Source organism: Stomoxys calcitrans, chromosome 1 (genome assembly GCF_963082655.1).
Source record: "Stomoxys calcitrans chromosome 1, idStoCalc2.1, whole genome shotgun sequence".
Taxonomy (NCBI): domain Eukaryota; kingdom Metazoa; phylum Arthropoda; class Insecta; order Diptera; family Muscidae; genus Stomoxys; species Stomoxys calcitrans.
The window spans coordinates 156,771,919-156,798,837 of NC_081552.1; the positions used below are offsets into that span (position 1 = coordinate 156,771,919).

At 39.0% G+C, this 26,919-nt stretch overlaps 1 protein-coding gene across 2 annotated transcripts in view; it reads left to right on the forward strand.

The window, feature by feature from the left end:
* The window catches only part of LOC106082382 (sodium- and chloride-dependent GABA transporter 1), a 170,009-nt gene that overhangs the window by 93,938 nt on the left and 49,152 nt on the right, over positions 1-26,919 (forward strand). Inside the window, exon 1 of one of the 2 annotated variants that reach the window (XM_013244852.2) lies at positions 26,639-26,801. The exons of the other annotated variant lie outside the window; for it this stretch is intronic. The gene's annotated coding sequence lies outside the window, so the exon portion shown is untranslated. Of the gene's footprint in view, positions 1-26,638; positions 26,802-26,919 lie in introns of those variants that run through there. 2 annotated transcript variants of the gene reach the window in all.

The window sequence follows — 26,919 nt, forward strand, 5'->3', positions numbered from 1 at the left end:
CTCCTCTCGAAATCGCCGACTAACGGCTGCCGCATTTGCAGCTACTTCACATAAAAACGAAGCTTTCCACTATCCACAACCTGTGGATGCTTTCCGTGATAACGATGGACATAACACAAGTCGGAGCTCAAAATTCCAGCCTGTGTGCTGCTCATAGTTATCCCGTGTCGGCCGGGAGTGTTCCAAATCATTAATCAGAATTGACGCAGGGTGTTACAAACTAATACTCTCAGCTATAATACCATGTAACAGTGGCGTCGGATATATGAGTTTTATCGCAGATAAACCCATTTTGAAATTTAAACACATCATAAGTATTTTTAAATTTTTTTATGTATGATACTCGTATCACAATCATTCTGTTTACACTCACAAATATGTCGCAAAGAAAAGACAGTTGGTTTTAGGTGCCTTCTATAAAAGTTCTTTCCCGTTTCCTATTAGTAATTCATAATGCATAATAGACATTTGATTTGATAAACAATTTCAGCGCCAACCTTCCATATTTGGCTGAAATTTTAAAATTAATAATCAACGACAGCAATGCGTAAAAAGGCGAAAACTTCTCAGAAAGACTTAAACTATGACTGAATAATTGACCATTGCAGACTTAAATAAATAATGGCCGCCAAAGTAAATACAATTAGGCGACACTTTGCCCTGGCAAACAAATCAAACATTAAAGCACTCACAACGCTGACAACTCTAAGGGTAATAGTTGGACCAATAATAACATCCAGTGTACAGTGAATCAGAAAGTAAATGAGACGTTTAGCAAGATTATACGCTTTTAAACTCTCCACCATCAGATGGGGGTATTCTAACTTCGTCATTTCGCGTGTAATACATCGAAATATTGATCTGAGATTCCACAAAGTATAAACATTTTTGATCGTATTCACATTCAAAGTCAATTTGGCCGTGTCCGTCCGTTCGTCTGTCGAAAGCACGTTAACTTTCGAATGAATAAAATAAGGCGCTTGAAATTTTACACAATTACTTCCTATTAGTGTGGGTCGGTTGGGATGGTAAATGGGCTTTATCGGTCCATGTTTCGATATACAATAGTTGCCATAGAAACCCATCCTGCATTTTGACTTCTTGGGCCTCTAGAGAGACAGCTAGTGTTACAAAGAGTTGGGCTTGATTAGACTTGAATTCATTTCGTATAGGCACTATACCAATGTACGTCCCTGGAAGCCTTCACACCTAAAGGGTTCTGATGAATGGACTCCCTTACCAAGAGGTCGAGATGCGTCATACCGTGGTTGGTGTGTGTCATCCGCTGGCTTTCATTTTCAATTGCTCAAAGCTCCTCTTGAAAGAGAAATAAACATATCATTATAAATGAACCTCGTACTGACGGGCATACAGATTTCAAATAATTTTTTTTATATCAAACTGATAAGGAGTAGTTATCTCTACTATTGTCCAATAGTCGGGCCTTCCCTTCTACTGGTAACACGTACTGGAGTTGAACTACATCACAATAGGCCAGAGGGACTATAGTCTGGATCATCTCTAATTGGCTTTCCTCAATGCCTAAGCATGACCTTACATGTCTAAATGTATTCATTAAAGTTGACTTTTTGTTTTTTACCACTGTTCTTCACTTTAATACAATACTATAACCAGAACTTGTCCGATACATTTATGGTCAATGGAAACGTTATGAGATATGTGTCGGTTTCTTGGGTTTTGTGGAATTGAAAATGTCTTTGAAATGGTTGACTAAGACAAAAGGAAAATCACTGAATGGACATTACATCATGTAATTTTAGATTGAAACCGTTTTGAGTTTGCGTTTTGATTTGTAGTTTTGCATGCGCTCCACAAAGTGAATGGCACTGGTTATTTTCTTCCACCATATGACAAAATGACACCACAAAACTATTACAAAACATATCAATTTCCGTTTTGCTATAAGAGAACAATTCACCTTTTTTAATGGGTTATGAGGAAGTAGAGCAGTTTTTGCAAATGTAATTCTTTGAAATAAACTAAAACCATTTGAAATTTGGGTTTGCAGAGGGCTTGTTTGATATTTTTCATAAGCATATGAAGGCAACATTTTATGATTTTTATACCCACCACTGTTTATTCATGTTGTCATTTCCAACAGATCGATATACGTTTCCGACATGACAATGTATATATATTGGGTTGCCCAAAAAGTAATTGTGGATTTTTCATATAGTCGGCGTTGACAAATTTTTTCACAGCTTGTGACTCTGTAATTGCATTCTTTCTTCTGTCAGTTATCAGCTGTTACTTTTAGCTTGCTTTAGAAAAAAAGTGTAAAAAAATTATATTTGATTAAAGTTCATTCTAAGTTTTATTAAAAATGCATTTACTTTCTTTTAAAAAATCCGCAATTACTTTTTGGGGCAACCCAATATATATATTCTTGATCGTCGTAAAAATCTAAAACGACTTAACGAAGTCCGTGTCTGTCCTTTTGCAGGCCGTACGGCTGCTGTACTCATGCCTTAAAGGTTAAGTTGTTGAGCTGAAATGTGCCACAGTTTTGTGTTTTTCACTTTGCCAGTTAAGTACAAATTGGACCATACTTGGATATGGCAACCACTTAGGCCGATTTCCTGATTAAGAGGTTTTAATCTATTAGAAGTCCTGATTTTTCTCATATTTGATGCAGAGATTTGCATTAGGTCCCTCGATATCCATATCCATATTAAGATATAGCTGCTTATAGGTCCACCTTGTGATTTAAGGCCTTGGGCCCATAAAATGCACATTTAATACCCGATTTCGCTGAAATTTTGAACAGTGAGTTGTTCTCGACCTTTTTAATGTATGTGATTCAGATCGGTTCATATTTTAATATATACAGTCTTCAGCAGCCATGGACGACCCGGAACAAAGTTTCTGGAATTAACCACATCAACTATACCAATTATTTTATGCTAACACTGGTACTCGGCCGAGCACTTGCGTTAATTGTCATAAAAATTTGAATTATATATTTTCCCCAGAGTTGTCAACGTCGGATGCAACAGTGGTGAGACAGGGAGACGGTGGAGCATTTCTGGCATCACTTTATCTGCCTTTCGACTCTCCGACACCGCCAACTACGTTGGAGCTGCAACGGCTGGTGAGGAAAGCAAGACAGACAGGAAACGAGGTACTAATAGGGTGCGATGCGAACTCTCACCACATTTCGTGGGGTGGTACCAACACTAATAAGCGGGGCCAAGCCCTGGCAGAGTTCTTAAATACTAACGACCTAAGAACACTTAATATTGGTAACACCGCTACCATTGTTAATAGGATTAGGTATGAGGCATTAGATGTGACGATATGTTTGGAAAACCAAATCGACGAGGGTCAGAATTGGAGGGTCTCCATGGAACACTCTTTCTCTGACCATCGCTACATTAGGTTAAAATAGCACCGCCAGCGCCAAATCCGATAAGCTTCCGGAATAAATTGAAAATTAACTGGACAAAATTTAGATTGTCCAAGCATAGAAGAGATTGACGACAATGTCAACACGATTACTACTTCACTTGTGGAGTCTTTCGAAGACCATTTCCGAGAAAGGAAATCAGCCCAAGAAAAGCCTTGGATGATCTGGGAGATTCGCAATATTGGGAAAGAGGTCCGCTGACTTTTTAACAGAGAAAGTCGTAAAAAATCGGAAGTATATTGGGATGTGTATTAGACAGGGCTCAAGGAATACAATAAGATTACCAGAGCGGAAAAACATACCTCCTGGAAGATTTTCTGCGAACAGGTCGATAGCGTTAATTATGCCGTCAAGATAAAAAAGCTTTTCCTAAAAACCCATGTCCAAACTGAAACTTTAGGAGGACATGTTGAGGCTTTTGATGGAAACGCTTTTTCCACAGGATACGACGGGACTCACAGAGATACCGGAATAATGATGTTGATCGAAGGTTTATCATAACGGAATTTATGATCATGCCCTGCACGAGGTTCTGCATAAAATAGAAGAATCCTTCGATGCCAAGACGAACACATTGGCGGAATTGGCGGTTTGCATTGACATCGATGGGGTGTGTAATAATGTGCGGACCGACACATTGGTCCAATCCTTAGACCAGTACCGGGTCCTTAGAGATTGGATAAACCATATACTAAGGAACAGGTGGATAAATTGCGGTTTCCCATGACATAAATATAAGGGAGAATGTGGCATAGGGCAGGCAACAGGGGGGCATTTTATCGCCACTCCTTTGGCTGACCACCATAAATGACCTATTACGGATGCTGACTGAGGAGCGATTTGAACCCATCTGCTATGCAGACGATGTTATAATAATTCTTAGGTGTAAGGATCTGAACCAGCTATGCAGAAGTACCTAAAGGGTCTTACATATGGCATATGACTGGGCTAGATCCAGAAGTCTCAATGTTAACCCAGAGAAGACAGAAATATGCCACGAGGAAGACGAAGGTGGGCCAATTTGACGCGCAACGTTTCCTCAATAAAAAGATTTCGATATTTGACAAGGTCAAATACTTAGGTGTGATCTTGGATAGGAAACTTAATTGGAAGTGTCACATTGTGGAGCATACAGAGAAGGCTCACAGATGTTGGGCACTATGTAGACGGGCCGTAGGCTCGAAATGGGGCCTGAATCCGAGGATAGTCCACTGGCTCTACAGAAGCGTGATTAGACCAATACTTTCTTAAGCCTCAGTGGTTTGGTTGACTGCTATGGAGAAAAAGTGCAACGTTAGGATCATACAACAAGTTCAGAGAACGCGTTGCCTTGGCATAGGCGGAGCGATGAGGACCACGCTAACTAGGGCATTGCGGCTATTCTAGATATCCGACCACTAGACATACAGATTAAGGCAGCGACTGCGGCTATAAGACTTAAGGCGATGGGAAAATTGGTAGAGGGAAGGAGCATGTCATACCATCGCGGCATTATCGAGGCAAAGATTGGAAACCTAGAAATAATGGAAGAGGTTTCCGATCGGATACCTAAGACAACAAATGAGGTCGAGTGCGAGACACTGCTGCCAGCGGCACAGTCTTGAATTGACGGAATTCTGGTGTCGATATCTAGAAATCTATGTTACAAGATGGATCAAAGCTAGAGGACAGAGTGGGCCTGGGATCGACATTGGGAACCCAGGGACTGAGATCAGTTTTCGACTGCCTGGCCATAATATGGCGGAGATCCGGTCGATCACAGAATGTGCGATGTAGTGTGGTATGGATAGTAAACTGGCCATCAGTGCAATAACAACCAGGACGGTAAGGTCACGAACAATCATGGCCTCTAAAAAGGAAATTAGCGCCCTCTCTGAGGATGGCACGATCCGCATCGTTTGGGTGTCATAGTAGAGTAAGGGGGAATGAAAGAGCAGACCATTTGGTAGTGAAGTTCAAAGGACTGCCGTCAATAAACTCTGTTAATCCGAAAAATTTCGAGTCGATGTAACCTGAGTTAAGGACGTGGGCGACGAACTCGCATATAACACTGTGGAACACAGCGAAACGGTCGGTAGGTTGACGAAAATCCTATGGGGAGAGTCGGATCGTAAGAAGACGAGGCTATTACTAAAAGAAAGTAAGAAAGAGCTCAGTATAGCTTTTGTTATCCTAACGGGGCACGAGCTTAACTGTGCCGAATAGGTGCGGCAATTGATAGCATGTGGGGAAGATGATGAGTTTTTGGAGAATTTCCTATGTCCGGCTTTTGCTGCTAAGAGGCACCCGCACTTAGGTGGGGACAATAAACCAGACATGAACCAACTTAGGGGCGTGGTATGAAAAACAATTAGAGATCTTGTAAATAGGACGGAACTGCTGACTTTTTAGTATTTAAAGCGCCTAACAAACCGATTACTGGCTTATGTGTACGAAGTCTTATTAGTCGAGTATTTATTTATTCATCGGCCCACATGTAGATATAGCTGCCAAATAGACCGAATTGGTGATTAAGGGCCTGATATGTGAGAAGTATCCCCCGTTCCTTAATGGAATGTTCACGGCAAATTGTATATTAGTTTATGGCCCGATTTGGGCCATATTTAATACCTATATTTAAAGTTATAAAGAAGTCGTTGTGCAAAATTTCAGACAAAATGGATAGAAATTGCGCCCTCTAGAGGCTCAAGAAGTAAAATCGGGAGATTGGTTTATATGATAGCTGTATCAGGTTTGGAAATCGATTTAGACCATACTTTGCAGAGTTGTTGGAAATCAAAACAAACCACTTCATGCAAAAAAAAAAAAAAGTTTCAGCCAAATCGGATAATAATTGGGCCCTCTAGCGGCTCAAGAAGTAAAGAAACTTGATATTTGATATTTGAGCTTGTTATGATTATTATATTAAAAATGTATGTAACATGCGAAGGGATGTGTTGTTGGAGAAGCTTTATTGCGAGCATAACGTTTTTAGATTAAAATTGATGCCCTAGGTTTATATTCTGCTAATGCTTGTTTGTTGTTTTTTCTCCACATATATTTTACATAATATTATTTAGAAAATTTTCTAATGCTTTGTTTTCTTTCTTTTATTTACAGGTAATTTTAGTCGAAGTGGTAATCGAATCGAAGTGGTCACATGAAATCAAATTCATACCCTTTATTAAAAAATCATCATAAATATTGTATAAAAGTTAGGTAAGTGTGGTGAAAGGTGTACTGAAGCGAAATGCTTTTTAAATCCCCAACGGAAGTCAACGTATAGTCGTGTCTTGTTCGATTTCCCCTCGCATTCGTTGTTTTTAGGCAAAGTAGTAAAGGAATTCGTTGATTGCATTCAAAAAGACCGCGAGCCAAAATACTAATCGGTATAATTAAAATTCAGTAACGCCTATTTGATACTTCCGTTATTACACCTTTTTAATGCCAGTCTATCACGAGATATGATAACAATATGATTTTTTCTGCTAATGAAATATTTGGGCAAATTTTGGGACAAACAACAGTGGCGGTGATCTCCCATTTTTAGACTGTTTTTTCTACTTGCATAACAAGAAGTGTCTGTGCAAGATTGCAAGTGAATATTTGCATACGTACATATATTCATTCGGATGCTAACTTGATTTCGACAAGCGGGCCTTACATCAATGTACATGTTTATCCTTTCTTTACATAGCTATAGCTGCTATCACACGATATGTATTGTATGTATTTTCAAAGGTAGCAACACTGAAACAGGTACACATCGTCAGCTACCTACGAACAATTTAACATCAACAAGTAAAAGCGTGCTAAGTTCGGCCGGGCCGAACCACCATGGATCGCATTTGTCAAATTTTTTGCCCGGTATCTCTTTTTAGACCAATAAAGGATAAAAGAAAAGAATTGCTATGCTATTGGAGCTATATCAAGTTACGGTCCGATTTGGGCCATAATTGATTTGAATGTTGGAGACCATAGTAGAAGTCATTGTGTAAAATGTCAGTCAAATCAAATAAGAGTTGTGCCCTTTAGGGTCTCAAGAAGCAAAATAGGGAGATCGGTTTATAGGGGAGCTGTATCTGGCTATAAACCGATTCAGACCGTATTTGACCCGCAAAATTTCAGTCAAAACGGATGATAATTGCGCCCTCTAGAGGCTAAAGAAGTCAAGATCCCAGATCGGTTTATGTGGCTGCTATATCAGGTCATGGACTGATTTAAACTATATTTGGCACAGTTGTTGAAAGTCATAATGATACATGTCATGCAAAATTTCAGCCAAATCGGATAAGAATTGCGCTCTCTAAAGGTTCAAGAATTCAAGACCCCAGGTAGGTTTATATGACAGCTATATCAGGTTATGGACCGATTTGAACCATACATAGCACAGTTATTGGATATCATAACAAAACACTTAATGCAATATTTCGGCCAAATCGGATAAGAATTGCGCACTCGAGGGTCTGAAAAAGTCAAGATCCCAGATCGGTTTATATGGCAGCTATATCAAAAAAACCGATATGGTCCATTTACAATCCCAACCGACCTACACTAATAAGAAGTACTTGTGCAAAATTTCAAGCGGCTAGCTTTACTCCTTTGAGAGTAAGCGTACTTTCGACAGGCAGACGGACGGAGGGATATGGCTTCATTAACCTAAAATGTCATGACGATCAAGAATATATATACTTAATGGGGTCTTAGATGAATTTTTCACGAGTTACAAACAGAATGACGAAATTAGTATTCCCCCACATTATGGTGGAGGGTATAAAAAGTACAATGCCTACGAGAAAAAAGGCGATTAGAGTGCACTCTATTCGTATTTGACATACCGATCTTATGAATATAGAAAGTGACAGCGCATATGTACGCACATATAGTGTGATAGTAGCTTAACATATATTTAATACCCTAATCATATAATGTTTACAACTTGTGTACGAGGTCGGATCTAAAATTAATTGTTATTATCGAATTTCGTGAAAACGTGTTCGATTTTCGCATTTTGTATACTCTCTACCATAGAATGGGGTTATACTTGTTTTGCCATTGCATTTGTAACACATAGAAGTATTCATCTGAGATCCAATAAGGTATATATGTTTTTGATCTTTTTCACATTCTTAGTCGATTTAGCCCTGTCCGTCCGTCCGTCCGTCTGGCGAAAGCACGCTAACCTTCGAAGGAATAATGCTAGGCTGTTGAAATTTTGCACGAATACCTCCTATTAGTGTAGATCGGTTGAGATTGTAAATGGGCCATATCGGTCTATGCTTTGATATAGCTGCCATATAAACCGATCATAGAGTTTGACTTCTTAAGCCTCTAGACGGTGCAATTCTCATCTGATTTGTCTGAAATTTTGCATGAGATGTTTTGACAACTGTGCAAAGTATGGCCCATATCGGTTCATAACCTGATATAGCTCCCATATAAACCGATCCCGGATCTTGGCTTCTTGAGCCGATAGAGGACGTAAGTATTATCCTATTTAGCTGAAATTGTGCAAAATGCATTTTGTTTGGACTTCCAAGTTTGAATCGGGTTATAACTTAATATAGCTCCCATATAAACCGATCTCCTGATTATACTTTTTGAGCCTCAAAAGGGCGCAACTCAGATCTGATTTGTCTGAAATTTTGTACAACGACTTCTCCTATAACCTTCGGATGAGAAATTTAAAATAACATTTTTTTTTTGATCAGACCTCGAATGCTTGGTTGTTTGTCAGATCATTACTTCGATAAGTTACAAACGGAAGGACAATGGTAATATTACTTTGAAGGGGACAGGATAGCTATTGATGAATAAATAAATACTTTTTGAAAAAATTTAAAATAACGGTTATTTTTTGATCATGCCTCGTATGGTTTATTTGCCCTATCCACTGGATTTTTCTAGTAAAATTTTCAGTTCACCTAAAACGTAGCGATAGCCAGCAACTTGATATTTAATATAGCTCCGAAGCAATTCGAATTTTTCCTTAATTACAATCAGTTAAATTAATTCAAATTGCATGCAAAATATTTAATTTGTAGTTGATTAGTTTATTCACCAAAACAAAATTCAAATTCATTTATAGCACATTGTACATACGAAGATAATATTTACATGCTCCATTTAGGGAACATAGTTTCAAAATTCGTCAATGGTAACCAAATCCATGTCTAACCAAATACGAACAAACGCCAAAAACGTGCAATAATTATTTCGATTATAGTGGGCGTTCGAAGTACTCTCGTAAATTCAAAGTCAAGTTCATTGTACCAAGCACACATATCTTGCATAAAACTGAGGACATTGACTTGGTATTTAAAAACAAATACAGCTTCTTTAAGAGTATGTGCTATGCTGCTGTAGTCATCGTTACTTTGCCTTGGAGTAAACGCTGCAGAAAGTTTGCAGTACTCGTTGGCGATAGATTCTCTATTAACGTTTCTTCCGTTTTAAGTTTTCGAGTGCAACTTGCATTGATGGAGTTGGACTGCCTTTGGTTTGAACTAACTACAACATGAATCTATCAACGTGGTTGTTTGTTGGATGGTAGGTGCCTTTAAAATTCTTAAATTATAAACGAATGGGGAAACTAAAAAACAAACTGAAAGAAAATAATCTGCTGACATGCAAACTGAAATGTCGGGCTCTTCGTCAAGTCTTTTAGTGCTGGTTCATGTTATATAATGTGGGTAACTACCCACTGCTAATTATGGAACAAGAACGTAGTATAATATTACAAGGAACAGTTAGAAATTATCATGGTAGGTATCTGCAAGCGTGATCTAATGAATGGAATTAGGCATGAACAAGGAGAAAAGAGAAAAACTACAAACATACAATTTTTATTTAATTCGGCTCAAATGTAGTACATAAGATGCTCTTACATGCATATAAAAAATTGTTTTTTTTTATATTGAATTTTAAGATTTAATCGAAATGTAAAGAACTTTGGATTGGGTTAAAAAAGGGTGCGCATATTAGTCCGCCTTATGCCACTATGAACATACCTAAGCCAGTGATCGGTTTGCTGTGAGCTTAAAATACTAAAAACAAGAAAACTCGAAAAGTCAGGAATTCTGCAAAAAAGTTACAAAATTCCTAATTGTTCTCAATTCCACGCCCGTAAGTTGGTTCAAGTTTGGTTTTGTGCCCCGTAAGTGCCGTAGTCTGTTAGCCGCGATAGGCGGCCAATGACATAGAAAATTATCAAACGTCCAGCATATTCTGCTCTATACACACATAGAGAAAAAGTTGGCTGAACATTTCAAATTAGTCTTCATTTGTAATATTTTTGCAATAAAAACGTTTTAAATTTCGATCGCCGATTGATTCTTTTTTTACTTCACAGATGACTGTGCAATTATTATTTTTTGAAAAATTCTTTTTTTATAACTTGGCATCTTAACCTAAAAAAAGAAGTAAAAGCGTGCTAAGCAGAGATGGTCTGTCTGAATCTCCGATGTATATGACATACATTTTCGATGCATAATACATACGTCAAAAATGTCATAACCCTAACCAAAAAAAAAGTTTTAGACTGAACTGAAAAATAATTAGAAAATCGTACAACTTTTGTGAGATGGCAACACTGCTCCTACAATAGAAAATGTCAGAGTTCCAATCCTGGCGAGAACATCAACAACATTTTTTAACTGTTATTCTTCTTCACATATACATACTGGCGGCATTTGTGAATATCTCAACCACTCCGGAAGGCAGACAATTTTTAATCATATTTAAAATGTTGAAAATTTAAGGCGCTATAGCAGCAACGAAAAATCTAAAACAATGATATGATGTTGAAACTAAAGAAGAAGCGAAGCATTTTCGAGGTTTATGACGTTTACTACTTTTTACACGTTTTATACAAGTATATGACGTTTTTGACGTTTACAACTTTTGGTCAGTCGAAAACCTAAAAAACCGATATACAGACCATCTTTGGTGTTAAGTTCGGCCGGGCCGTATTTTATATACCCTCCACCATGGATCGCATTTGTAGAGTGCTATGCCCGGTATCACTTTATAGGCAAACAAGAGATAGGGTCAGGTTATGGACCGATTCGGACCAAAAATGGTTTGGATATTGGAGACCATAGTGGAAGTCATTGAGCAAAATTATTGCCCAATTCGACAAGAACTGCAACCCCTAGGGGCTTAAGAAATGCAATCGAATAATCGGTTTATATGGAGCTATATCAGGTTTAAGATCCATTCAGACCTTACTTCGCACGTATGTTGAAGGTCATAAGCAAAGTCATTGTGTAAAATTTCAGTCACATCGGAAAAAAATTGCGCTCTCAAGAGGCTCAAGAATTATAATCGGGCGATCAGTTTATATGGGAACCATATCTGGTTTTGGACCCACCCACATACGTAGGTTAGGTTGAAAAGATGCTGCAGACATTAATCCGCCCCATGCCACTATGGACATACACCTAAGCCAGTAATCGGCTTGTTGTGCGCTCTAAAAACTATAAAGTAACTTCTAAAAAGAAAAATTTAAGTTAGGAATTCCGTGCTACTTACAAAATCCTACATTGTTTTCAATACTACTCCCCTAAGTTTGTTCATGTCTGATATTGTGTCTCTACCTCAGTACCGGTATCTGTTGGACGCGCACTCGACCTCAAGTGTCGTCTTAGGTATTCGACCCGAAAGCTCTTCAGGTTTCCTATCGTCTCTTTTATTTTACCGCAATTGTGTGACCTTCTCCTCTATCCTTTCTCCAATAGCCTTAAATTTCATAGCCGCAGTGGCTGCCTTGTACTTAATCTTTAAATCTATGGGTCGAATTTGTAGAACACAAAATGTTGTATTATCCTTATGTTCCACTTTTTCTCCACCGCCGTCCACCAAACTACTGAAGGGTTAGTACAAAATTTGAATTAGTGCAGTCACGTTCCTGTAGGGCCAATGGACAATCCACGGATTGAGGCACCATTTCGAGCCTACGGTCCGTCTATATAGTTGCCAACATCTATGAGCCTTCTATGTACGCCTCCGAGTGTAAAAATTCCAGTTCAGTTTCCTGCCCAAGGTCACTTCTTAATATTTGACCTCAACGGATATCGAAATCATCCTGCTGAGTTAACATGGTGCGTCAAATTGGCTCATCTTTGTCTTGCTCATAAACAGGTTGATTTCAGTCTTCTCTGGATTAACATTCAGTCTAGCCAAGTCGTATGCCATCTCCAAGACGCTTTTCAGGCTTTCTGCATAGCTAGTACGGACTCCTAGCCTTGGAAGTATTGTAACATCGTTTGTGTAACAGACGGTTTCAAAATGCTCCTCTATCAAGATATACCTTGCCATCTCCAAGACGCTTTTCGGACTTTCAGCATAACTGGTTCGGACTCCTAACACTTAGAAGTATTGCAACATGCAATTCCTTCTCAAGCTGGATACGCAATTGGTTATTTATGGTAATTTGTATTGGGTATTTATGGAATGGTTGTTGGGGAGGCGAAAAAATGGCCCCTCGATAACCAATGCATACCGCCAAGGTGTACCCCTGACATAGATATGCTGCATGAGTTATCCTCTGGAAATCCTACTCTTTATCATGGTATCCACTATACGCTCCATGGTTTTGATTAGAAAGGAAGTACGGCTTATAGGTCTTTGGTGTCCCATAGCTTGGATTGGCGGGCTTCGGTATAAGCACCGCCCTTGCCACCTGCCTATATGCAATTCCTAGGCACGCTGTGAATATAGTGGCCAGATGGGGCTATAGGTAGTTCGGCATTACTCCTTCTATAGTAATGCCGGATATATTCCACCAGGTCTGGGTGGTACTTTTATCGATTATACAGCCAAAAAATCGGGTTTATTTGGGATTTAAAAATAAATCCTTCAAAAATAGGATTTATTTTTGTATGGTTTAACCTGCAAAAAAACACAGGACTTAGCACTTAAATTTCGAAAAGGCCATAAAACCAGATTTAATGGCCAATGTAAACGTACTTTAAAGGGCTGAAATCAGTCAAACGGAAAACACAATTCAGGGATATAGTCATACATTTAAGTTAAATCTAGACCATACTTGGCTGAGTTCGTGAGAGTCATAGCAAAATTGCACCCTTTGGAGGCTCAAGGTATTTAATCGGGAGATCAATTTATATCGGAGTTATATCAGGTTATAAACCAATTTGGGTCATACCATGCGAAATCGGATAATCATTGCGACCTCCCGGAGCTCATGAAGTCAAATCGGGAGATCGGTTCATATGGGAGGTTTATCAAGTTTTTGACCGATTTGATCTATACTTCACTTTTTTATACCCACCACCGAAGGATGGGGGTATATTCATTTTGTCATTCCGTTTGCAACACATCGAAATATCCATTTCCGATCCTATAAAGTATATATATTCTTGATCAGTGTAAAAATCTAAGACGATCTAGACATGTCCGTCCGTCTGTCTGTTGAATTCACGCTACAGTCTTCAAAAATTGAGATTTTGAGCTGAAACTTTGCACATATTCTTTTTTTGTCCATAAGCAGGTTAACTTCGAAGATGGGTCAAATCGGACTATATCTAGATATAGCCCCCATATAGACCGATCCGCCGATTTAGGGTCTTAGGCCCATAAAAGCCACATTTATTTTCCGATTTTGCTGAAATTTCGGACAGTGCGTTGTCTTAAGCCCTTCGACATCCTTCGCCAATTTGGCCCAGATCGGTCCAGTTTTGGATATAGTTGCCATATAGACCGATCCTCCGATTTAGGGTCTTGGACCCATAAAAGCCACATTTATCCGATTTTGCTGAAATTTTGGACAGTGAGTTGTCTTAGGCCCTTCGACATCCTTCGCCAATTTGGCCCAGATCGGTCCAGTTTTGGATATAGCTGCCATATAGACCGATCCTCCGATTTAGTGTCTTAGACCCATAAAAGCCAGATTTATTATCCAATTTTGCTGAAATTTGGGACAGTGAGTTGTCTTAGGCCCTTCGACATCCTTTGCCTATTTGGCCCAGATCGGTCCAGTTTTGGATATAACTGCCATATAGACCGATCCACCGATTTAGGGTCTTAGACCCATAAAAGCCACATTTATTATCCGATTTTGCTGAAATTTGGGACAGTGAAATGTCTTAGGCCCTTCGACATCCTTTGTCAATTTGGCTTAGATCGGTTCAGATTTGGATATAGCTGTCATATAGACCGATCTCTCGATTTAAGGTTTGAGCCAATAAAAGGCACATTTATTGTCCGATGTCGCCGAATTTTGGGACAGTGAGTTGTGATAAAACTTTCGATATTATTTTTCAATTTGGCTCAGATCGGTCCAGATTTGGATATAGCTGCAATATAGACCGATCTCTTGATTTAAGGTTTTGTAGTCATAAAAGGCGCATTTATTGTCCGATTTCGCCGAAATTTGGCACAGTGAGTTGTGTTAGGCTCTTCGACATGTATCTGCAACTTGGTCGAAATCGGTCCAGACCGATATCTCGATGAAAAGCCTTAGCCCAATAAAAGGCGCTTTTATAATCCGATTTCACTGAAATTTGACACTGTCACGTATGCTAGGCTTTTCGACGTCCGTGTCGTTTATGGTTCAGAGCGGTTTATTTTTAGATATAGCTACTAAAAAGAGCAAAATTTTGTTTTAGGCAGATGAACAATGACTTGTACTTATTAGTATTTGGTCCAAATCGGAACATATTTCTACATAGCTGCTAGGGGTCATAAGGTATGCATTTTTCCCCGGATTTGACGAAAGGTGGTTTATATATATACCCGAGGTGGTGGGTATCCAAAGTTCGGCCCGGCCGAACTTAATGCCTTTTTACTTGTTTTTGTATCATACTCAAATATACATCTGTGCAAAATTTTAAAGCTTTATGTTAACTCTAACTCTATTTTTGTCCAACGTATGTACAAAGGGGCATCACTGTCCGGCACGGACATAATGTTCAAGTTCATAATGACGGGCCTTTGTTCAACCTCATTGTTCTGGATTCCGGGTTGTCTTATCGCATCCTATGAAAAATGCGTTTTCATCAAAAGCCTCAACATGTCCCCACTTCGTTGTCTCCGCTTATTGTCCCATGTCTTGCTGCAAAACCCTACATATTCTTCGCTTCAATTTTTAAAAAATTTGCTTCTTTTATGAATAAAATTCAAAATCATTTAATTTGTAGTGTGCGCAAAAAAAAGGCGATCACACCATGTTCCAGCAGTTTGAATTTGATATTTTTGACCCGCCATTTTTATTGCTATTTTTTATATTTTGCCACAAATGTCTATGGTTTGTTTTTATAGTTTTATAGGTTTTTGATTTGACCATTATTATTCTGTTTGAGTAGTTTCCAACTCTTCTCCCCAACGTTATGTATTCCAGAACTGCTTTGGGACAACACTTCTGGTCTATACTACAACATCCTGAGAGATGAGATTTTAACAATTTTTTGGTTGTTTTCCATATACAAAGCCGGGACATTTAAATTGAGATTTTTCCATTGGTATTTTCCATCTTCAAGTAGTTTGTTGTTGTTGTTTGTTAGTTTGTAATGTTATCATGTTTTTGACGAAAGTTTTAAGTTCATTTGTATAACAACACAATTCTAATGGGGATGTGTAGCAACCCAATGCCAAAGTGGAACAACAGACCGCCCCATATGCATAACATTTGGAAGTTGTATTTATATCGCGAAAATTATGGAAAATGGTTCTGTGAATTATTTCCTTCATCTGCAGTGCATAGAACTGCGCGCATTTCACACTGGAAAACTTGAAAATGTGTGCACCACAAATGTCTATCCTGGTGGGTGGCCCATTGGCCATCGTTGTAGTTAGAACAAGGAAATGCATTTTGGATGCCAATGGTGGGGATGACATTGCAAGCTTTGAATGACAAAGCTTTTGGTCTAAAGTTTATGGGGGATGCTGCAAGCAAATTCCTTTAGAGTGCAAGCTTTAAAGACTGCACAAGCTTTTCTCGAAATAAGGGTAAAATGGTTGCATTTTGAGTGAAGCTGTCTGTATCTCTAGATGGCTGTATATATGTGTGTGTGTGTGTGTGTATGTTTGACAAACGTAACGCATGGCTTTAAGCAGGGTAAATTTGCTTTTAATTTTGGAAATGGTTTTGTATCTCATATAAAGGCTGAATTAAATTTTACTAATTTGATGAGCCAAATATAAAATGCGATGTTGATGATGCTAAAGCAAATTTTACTGAATAATAGATTACAGATGTGGATTACACCCGTAAATAGTGACAAATGAGATATTGAAAATTCCGCTTTGATGCTTTAGAACTCAATGCAAATAAATATGTGAAGAAAATTCTTTTTCCAAATATTATAAAAGAAGACTCATAGGATATATAAAAGAAGACTCAAATATTGGCATGGACGAAAAAAAAACAAACAATCAAAAAAATAGTCCCACCAGCGTCAAAGTTAAGGGCATTTCGATTTTGGAACAAAGCCCTTTATGCTCTTTATACCTACCACCGAGGGATGTTTGTCATTCCGTTTGCAACACATCGAAGTATCCATTTCCGACCCTATAAAGTATATATATTCTTGATCAGCGCAAAAATCTAAGACGATCTAGCCATGTCCGTCCGTCTGTCCGTCTGTCTATTGAAACCATGCTACAGTCTTTAAAAATAGAGATATTGAGCTGAAACTTTACACAGATTCTTTTTTTGTCCATAAGCAGTTCGAAGTTCCAAGATGGGCTACATCGGACTATATCTTGATATAACCCCCGTATAAACCGCTTCACCGATTTAGGGTCTTAGGCCCATAAAAGCCACATTTATTATCCGATTTTGCTGAAATTTGGGACAGAGGGTTGTGTAAGGCCCTTCGACATCTCTCTTGAATTTTGCCCTGATCGGCTCAGATTTGGATATAGCTGTCATATAGACCGATCCGATAAAGTTTTAGGGCCATAAACGGCGCATTTATTATCCGGGATTTGATCCCGGGTCATCTGTGTTTCAGGTGGTCTTGCTATCCATATCCTACTTAGTTTTTCGATTTATAAATACTAAAGATTTCAATAACAATAAGGGAATATTAAAATGTAAGAAGTGGTGAATCCATTTGCAAACACTTAACGACATGTTCTAAGATTTTATGTTCAATACGAACTCTATGAGCTGATAGACAAAAATATCCAGCAAGTAAACTTTAAAGTTTTTATTGTCTAGACTATAAAAAACCAAATATTAGAATAAAAATTGCAATATGAAAAGATAATTGGATTTGAAATATGGCCAAGTAGCATTGCAAATATAAAAGACATTAATGTCAACAATGCTAGCAAACATTGTCAAAAAAGAAATGTTATGACAGAGCCAATTTAGTTTTCTTGACGTTTCTGTTTCTACAAGCGTATGTGTGAACATGTCTATGGTTGTTGTTTTTATGGCCGGAAACATAAAGGCGTTTTGAAAAGTCACCACAAAAAGGGGCCTCATAAAAACTAAATTAAAAATATAAAATTGCGTAGTTTCTAATACATAAATGGCACATCATGGAATATATCGGACTAAATCTTAGATACTCTCCATCAAGAATACTGAAAATGAATAAGACGGACGGACATGGCTAGTTCGAATCAGAATTTCGAGAAGATCAAGAATATATATACTTTATGGGGTCCCATAAACGGAATGCCTAGATTAGTATACACCCATCCCATGGTGGTGGGTATAAAAATGTAAACAATTTGAGCTATGAAAGTATGTAAGGGTGCATCAATTAATCACACTATCTGGACCATGTTACCTGAATAGCATTGGTATTCGGGGGGCCGATCAATAAAGGACCACATAACAATTTATGCTGATGTGTTTGACACTGCGAGGCCTTTACAGTAGGGATACTTCTCCAGAGAGTTATGTCCCAGTCAGGCTTTCAGCTTAATAATAAGGCACATTTTTTATGGTCGAGTTCGAATTTGTGAAGAGTTTTACATGACTGATTACCTCACAAATGTTGCCAAAATGTTCTCGTCGGGATAAGAACCCAAGCGTTTAGTGTAAAAGGAGGACATCCTAAACTCTGCGCCTCGGTGGTCTCAGTGCCAGTTAGTATTAGATATAAAATATCATAACAAGATCAATTCAAAACTTTGTACAACATAGGGTAGCTGAAACAAAGCGTAGCCAATTCAAACGACGCCATTTTTTGTGTGAAAATATTTTTTATTGATTCAAACGAATCAGAATCTCTTCACTTTTTCTTCATATGAATAACCTTTTGCGTTGCTCTATTGCGAATATTGTTCTTAGTCGGTCAAAAAACGAGTTGAAATCTGCAAGAATGTAATCTGCCGATATTCTGGCCCATTTCTGTATAGTTGCTAATAGCCTACTTTTATACCCTCCACCATAGCATGGTAGCAAAAAATAATTCATTAGCCATAAATGAAGTTTTCTACAAATAAAATTATTTTACAAAAACGTTTGGACTTTGTTTACAATAAAATTACAAGAGTGTGCTACGAAAACAAAGTATGGATATTTCTTAATGGCGTAAAACATTGCGAATAAATCCAGCCAAGAGACACAAGAGACAACCACACCAAAAGAAGCATCATTTCGAGAGAAAGAGTATCACTATTTAGGTTAGGGTGTTGTGGTATGTGGTGGTATGATGTGTGTGGCCCTACTTGGCATGTAGGTCAGCTAATTCCTTAAGGCTCGGCTTTGGCGTGCGAGGCATTTGCATTTTTGTACCCTCCACCATTGGATGGGGGGTATACTAATTTCGCCATTCTGTTTGTAACTACTCGAAATATTCGTGTGAGACCCCATAATGCATATATACTTGATCGTCGCGAAATTTTATGTCGATCTAGCCATGTCCGTCCGTCCGTCTGTCTGCTGAAAGCACGCTAACTTCCGAAGAAGTAAAAGCTAGCCGCTTGAAATTTTGCACAAATACTTCTTATTAGAGTAGGTCGGTTGGTATTGTAAATGGGCCATATCGGTCCATGTTCTGATATAGCTGCCATATAAACCGATCTTGGGGCTTGACTTCTTGAGCCTCTAGAGTGCGCACTTCTTATCCGATTGGGATGAAATTTTGCACGTGGTGTTTTGGTATCACTTCCAACAACTGCGCTATGTATGGTTCAAATCTGTCTATGTTTTGATATAGCTGCCATATAAACCGATCTTGGGTCTTGACTTCTTGAGCCTCTAGAGTTCGCACTTTTTATCCGATTGGGATTAAATTTTGCACGACGTGTTTTGTTATGATATCCAACAACTGTGTCAAGTATGGTTCAAATCGGTTCATAACCTGATATAGCTGCCATATAAACCGATCTTGGGTCTTGACTTCTTGAGCCTCTAGAGTGCGCAATTCTTATCCGATTGGAATGAAATTTTGCACGACGTGTTTTGTTATGATATCCAACAACTGTGCCAAGTATGAATCAAATCGGTCCATAACCTGATATAGCTGCCTTATAAACCGATCTTGGGTCTTGACTTCTTGAGTCTCTAGAGGGCGCAATTCTTATCCGATTTGAATGAATTTTTGCACGAAGTATTTGTTATGATATCCAACAAGTGTGCCAAGTATGGTTCAAATGGGTTCATAGCCTGATATATCTGCCATATAAACCGATCTTGGGTCTTGAATTTTTGAGGCTCTAGAGGGCGCAATTCTCATCCGATTTGACTGAAATTTTGCACGTGGTGTTTTGGTTTCACTTCCAACAACTGCGCTATGTATGATTCAAATCTGTCTATATTTTGATATAGCTGCCATATAAACCGATCTTGGGTCTTGAATTCTGGAGCCTCTAGAGGGCGCAATTATCGTTTTATTTGACCTTTTTCCTCGTAGTGTTTTGGTGTCACTTCCAATAACTGTGTTAAATATGATACAAATCGGTTCATAATCTGGTATAGCTGTCATATAAACCAATCTGGGATCTTGACATCTTGAGCCTCTAGAGGGCGCAATTGTCATCCGATTTGGCAGAAATTTTGTACAACGGCTTTTCTCATAATCTTCAACATACGTGTCTAATATGGTCTGAATCCATCAATAGCTTGATACAGCTCTCATATAAACCGATCTCCCGATTTTGCTTCTTGAGTCCCTACAAGGCGCAATTCTTATCCGAATGAACTGAAAAATTACACTATGACTTCTACAATGTTACGCATTCATTTATGGTCCGAATTGGACTATTTTCGATATAGCTCTAATAGCACAACAGTTCCTATTCAGTATTCTTTGTTTGCCTAAAAGGAGATACTGCGCATAGAACTTGACAAATACGATCCATGGTGGAGGGTATATAAGATTTGGCCCAGCCGAACTTAGCACGCTCTTACTTGTTGTTGTTGGTATATTGTGAGGCCGCACAAGAATACAAACAATTTTATAATTACAGATCATATGCGGTGGTGGTGGTGGATTTCACAGAAGCGGTTTTGTGGTACATTTTACGCCCAAACCGCCGAATGAATTTGAATGAAATTGGCATCAATCGAAAGATTTTTTTCCAAAGAAAAATATATACATATATTTTATTAAACGGTCAAGGGTTTTATAAAGGCGAGTTTGTGGCCAAACTCCTGAATGGATTTTTAAGAAATTGCCGTCAACCGGAAGATATTTTACAAGAGATTTGCAAAATATATATGAAAATTAATTTTGCGAAAAGAAAATCTATGAAAAGAGGAATTATTTTCCAGAAAAGAAGAAAAAGCAGAAACGCAGGAAATTGTTTTTGCTTCTTACTTAAGCATCCGTTATTTGTGTGAATGGCTTTTCATTCACACAAATAACGGATGCTTTAGTATAGATGGGAGTATTAGTGGTGAGAGTGCGAGAGGTGTGCGAGAGAAAGAGTGTGATAAAAGACATTCTACAATTATAGAAGGTAACGTCACTTGTCCAACAACAATAATACAACCCTTTGGGGATGGGGGTAGAAATTTCCACTATTTGTCAAACGTCTGTTCACTATCAAATTGACATTCTAGTTTGGCATACAAATATGACATCAAGTGTTTGGGGGTTATCCTTTTTCATTTAACCACCTATTACGGAAATGAGGGTTTTGAAAATAATTACGAATTTTACTTTGAAATATGGATTCAACTTTCAGAGAGTTTTACCCCATAAGCACCAACGGACATGTAGCCTTACTATGACATTATGGGGCTAAAATTCAAGGTATTTGAGAATATAGTGCGAATTTGACATCGAAATTTTGAGCCAACAATCTCAATGACCTCCCCAAACCTGCTCGAAAGGACATGTTGCTGATTAAAAAAAAATGGGTTTCAGGAGTTGAGTAACATTCAAACAATTAACAAGTGGTTGAGACCACTTGCCACCCAAGTTGGCATGTAAAAGTTTGGCAAAAAATGTAAAAGTAGTACTCTGTTTATAGTGAGGGAAATTTAAAAACAAAAAAATTAAAGTGGCTACGCTTGAAACCATTGCCGGTATCATTTTTGTATGTTTTATTGGTTTCAATGGTTCGTGTTTCTTTATTTATTTGCGATAAAATAAATTAAGTAAAGAAAATAATAATTGCAGATAATGGGTCAATGGACTGTCATCAGTATACTCCGATGTCCTAGCAGAATTTCCAATTTGTGACGATACAGGCTGCCTTCTTAGTAAAAATGTATCGTTGTGCGCTAAAAAGATTGGTGAGATCTGCCCAGGTGCAGCACTAGATTTAGTCAAGAAGGAAGATATTCTATAGAAGTGGTGGCGTTTGGGAATCATGAAATGACTCACCAGTTTTTGCTGAACAATTGCCTAGGAACTATCGACCCCATCTCTAAAGTCTGGCGGAATGCAGGAGACTGAAAATCCCCCTGCCGCAATCGAGATAGGAGGTAATGCCATCGAATCGGGACCCGATAAACCCGGTGTGTCTGGGTTACAAAGTTGGACTGGGATCAAAGTGCGCTCCAGCGGGGAAGTACGGAACTCAGAAGTTCTTCGACAGCAGCAGTTAGTGAAGCATCTAAGGAGGAATTGTCCACTCCGCAAGTGTCCAGTGTCCAGAGGAAGAGTGGTTCCACAGCTTTCTCACCTGCGCCTGGATGCGTACGGAAGCTCATCATGATAAGATCTAACGAATCTAGTAAGGATGAACCCCTGGTGGAATCAGATGATGAGGCTAATACAACATTGGTGGAAGTTCTACAGATAAATCTTCACCATTGTAAAGTCGCTTCGGCGGCACTAAAATTCCTCGTGATGGCAGAGGTATTTGACGTGGTTCTTATCCAGGAACCATGGGTGTATGGAGCAATGTTTCGTGGACTAAGAATTCCGGGATTTAAACTACCTAAGGGCACGGGGAATGGGAGACACATAGCCTGTATTCTTGTAGTCTAAATGTTTTTCTTCTTCCGTCACTAAGCACTGAAGATTTCCTATATATGGATGAGCTGCCAATTGAATATATTGTATTATATGTTGCAATCTGGCGATTTGTAATAAAGGAGATAAACCGAACTTTATAACCAGGAGCAGGCAGGCGGTACTTGATATTACCTTTGTACCGGAAGATGTAAATGGAAGAATATGTAACTGGGATGTGTTGGATGACCACAGCTTCTCTGATCATCGTTATATTAGTTTCAGCCTATGGAGGATATAGGCATAGTGGTCAAGCGGATCAAGGCCCTGAATGACTCGCTTGTGTCAGTATGTCCTAGTGTCAAGCCAGGGGCAAACAAGCCACAAGAGCGTCATACGATTACGACATCTATAAGGTTAAGCTCAGAAAGGCTCAGAAAAAATCCCGGCCAATTCTGCAACTCCATGGAGGATACATCTGAAGCGTCTAGACTAAGGAAAATTCTGTCCTCGAGACCTATTACGGTGGAATATATTCAGAAGTCAGAGAATGTATGGACAATGTCTAGTGAGGAAACACGGAGGGACACGAAGGTCATTTTCATTCCAAAAGCAGGAAAACCCTTGAAGACTCTTGAGAGGTTGATAGAAACATATCTTAGGGCAAAGATCCCTGACGATCCCTTACCGGCAACATAGAGGGTTCTCTCGCTGTCAAGGAATATACAATGGTAGCATTTCTTGCCAAAGTAGGTGCTTTCAATAATGTAAAACCGACATCAATCATGAAGAAGTTAGAGTTTGCAGGCATCAAGTCTGCAGTAAGAAAGTTTATTAATAACTTACTTACTAAAAGATGCATTACGGGAGGCTTGGGATCTGTGGATCTAAAAAGATGGGTCAGCAGAGGAACATCTCAAGGAGGTGGACTGTCTTCTCTACTTTGGAATATAGCCATAACAATATATTTTTGTCTCTGGAAGAAAATGATGTAAAAGTGGTGATGACGTGGCAATTGCGGTTAGGGGGAAGTTTCCCATCACTCTAAGATATATACTTCAGGAAGCTGTACGTGCAATAGCGAAGTGGGCTACCGAAAGTAGTCTAGGTATAAATCCGTGCAAGACAAAAGTAGTTCTTTTCAGCAGGAGATACAAGTTGCCTGCTGTGGAACCTGTCTCCTAGGGTGGAGAGAATTTTCCATTTAAAGAAAGCGCAAAATACGTGGGTGTTTTGCTGAACAGAAAATTTAACTTCAAATCCAACATTTTGGAAAGGGAAATAAAGGCAACTCTTGTCCTATACACCTGCAAGAGAGGCATTGGCAAAAGTTGGGGGTTTAGACCGCTTGTCATGCATTGGGTATATACTGCAGTTGTCAGACCTATAATGCTATATGGTGTTGTGGTCTGGTGGACGGCGCTTCAAAAGTCCACCTACAGCTCAATACTTAACCGGATGCAAAGGATGGCTTATTTGTGCATCACAGCCACACTGAGGACGACACCATCTGATGCACTGAATTTAATGCCTCTGGACATTGTGGCTACCCAAATTGCAGCGATTGGTCATGTGGCAGCCACGGACACTGTGTTATAGTTGTTACAATATGCGATGTTCCAGGCAGTGTGGATTACACCTACCTGTGCCGCTTTTTGATAAAAAGTACTGTACCACTTTTCCTGATAGAACCCATTGGAACTACGATATTCCTGGTAACAGAAGTTACATAGACTTCTATACGGATGGTTCCAAACTATACGACCAGGTGGGCTTTGGGTGTACTCTAAAGATCTAGAACTGGTCATATCGAAAAGGTTACTCGACCACTGCAGTGTGTATCAAGCGGAGATCCTTGCAATTAAGTAAGTGTGGAATGGGTAAGATATAATGTCATTACAACGGTTGGCATAAATATCTTCTCAGACAGCCATTAAATCCCTGGAGAACGTATTTCTGAACACAAAAACCGCCCTCGACTGTCGCAGATCTCTCAACGAGATAGCTGAACAGTTCAAAATTCACCTGTTCTGGGTGCTGAGCCACAGAGATATCCCAGAAAATTCTAAAGCAGACGAGCTTGCGAGACTAGGAACTACCCTACACATTCCAGGGATACTGGATTCTATGGTTATGCACCTAGCGACATGTAAGCTAAGTTTTGAGGACCAGCCCCGAAGGACAACGAATGATAGATGGTCACAAAGAGGGGGGCTGTGAGCATTCAAAACTATGTGGCCTAATCTAGATTTGAAGAGGTCTACCGATTTGCTGTCACTGGTCAGAACAGACGTCTCAGTTATTGTGTCCGTATTGACAGGTCACTGTCTAATCGGGAAACATGCTGACAGAAGGTATGACAGAAGGTATGATAAGCATACCGATCGACTCAGAATCACTTTCTGATTCGTTTTAGCTATGTCCGTCTGTCTGTTCATGTTTATTTGGGTACAAACTACAGGTCGCAATTTTCATCCGATCGTCTTCAAATTTGGTCCTGGGATCTTTTTTGGCAAGAGACGAAGCCTATTCGAAAAAGTCGGTTCAGATTTGGATATAGCTCTCATATATATCTTCTTCCGATGCAATAATGTGGCCATTTGTTAACCGATTCTCTTGAAATTTGGCAGGAGAAAGTTTTCACTCTCGACATTACTGGTGAATTTCATAGAAATCGGTTCAGAATTAGATATAGCTGTCATATATGTATATCGCCCGATTTTCACTTCTAGAGCCACTGCAAGCGTATTTGTTAACCAATCCTGCAAACATTTTGTACAATGCTTTCCTCGACGACTACCACAATTCCTATGGAATTTGGTCGATCGTTTCCGATTTAGGTATAGCTCCCATATATATGTTCGTCAGATTTTGGGTAATTTGAAACAATGTTGTCGTTTGTCTACCGTAGTTATTACAGTTTGAACATATTTGCTCGAAATTTGATATGGATTGTTTAATAAACCACCTGAAAACATCCGCCAAGGTCTGTCAAATTGGTTCAGAATTTGATATAGCTCCCACTTTGTACTTATAGGGTAGGTGTAGGGTATTATACAGTCGGCAGCGCCCGACTTCTGTCGTTCCCTATCGGTTTTATACCCTACACTACATAGCATAGGGTATAGTTCGTCATTCCGTTTGTAACAAAATCTCAGCTAGATGTGACAGGAACTATAATCTGGAGATCGATTTGTGTGAGATCTATATTAGGTTACGGGCCGATTTTGTCCATTTATATTTCTAACCGATATCAGCTTTTATCTATCTCTATGATTTTTATAGCCTCAATCATAGGGCAGGGGTAACATTTTTTCAAGATTAATAAAAGCTGTTGGCAAGTTGACTGGTTTATCTGCATATTAAATCTGGAATCGCCCATATAAAGGATTTCAAATTGCAAAAGAAATCCCAAACTTGGTTCTCTGATTCTCTCCCCCTTATAAAAATCGATTATGATAATTTTTGACTCGATTTAATTCGCAAGAGAATTCAACCTCAACCCTCGGAAAAGGCCCCGCATCATGTCCCTCTTAACTGGGGCACTCTAAATACATACACTTGTATGTTTATTTGTTTTGGAATCAGAATAAAAACCTCCCCACTGACATTAAAGCGCACTGATTGTGAGTGTGACGAGATGTTTGTTATTCGTTTGTCTTTTGTTTTGCTCCGAAACGCCAACACCACCATGAATGTGTTAAAATCTGACTGAACGCAAGCGCACATCACCTCATTGACGCTGCCGCTTTGTTGAGCCAACAGTGCGAAGCGAAGCCAAGTCATAAAGCCTGGCCATATCCAGGCTGCGGCCGCTGTCGTCGCTGTTTCAGTTGGCTTCATACCACTGACTTCGAAATCGCGGGCTTTGAGCAACCTTATTCGAAAACGCACATTTAGTTTTGCATTAATAAGAGCTTGTGTCGGTCGTAGAAACTTAGTCACTGCTGCGGTTTATTTTTCCAACAAATCAAAATCAAGACAGACAGGCATCACAAATCAAAAAAAGATCTAAACGTCAAGTCTTAAGAGTCGCTTGGAGGGTCGGTCGCTTCGATGGTTCATAAGTTGGTCGATGGGTTCCCCAAATGTTTTTTTTTTTTTTGTAGCGAGCAAAAAAGAAATGAGCCCCCAAACTTTCAGTGTTGTGCTGTGTTGTTTTAAGTGGCGTTGTTGGGTGGTGTC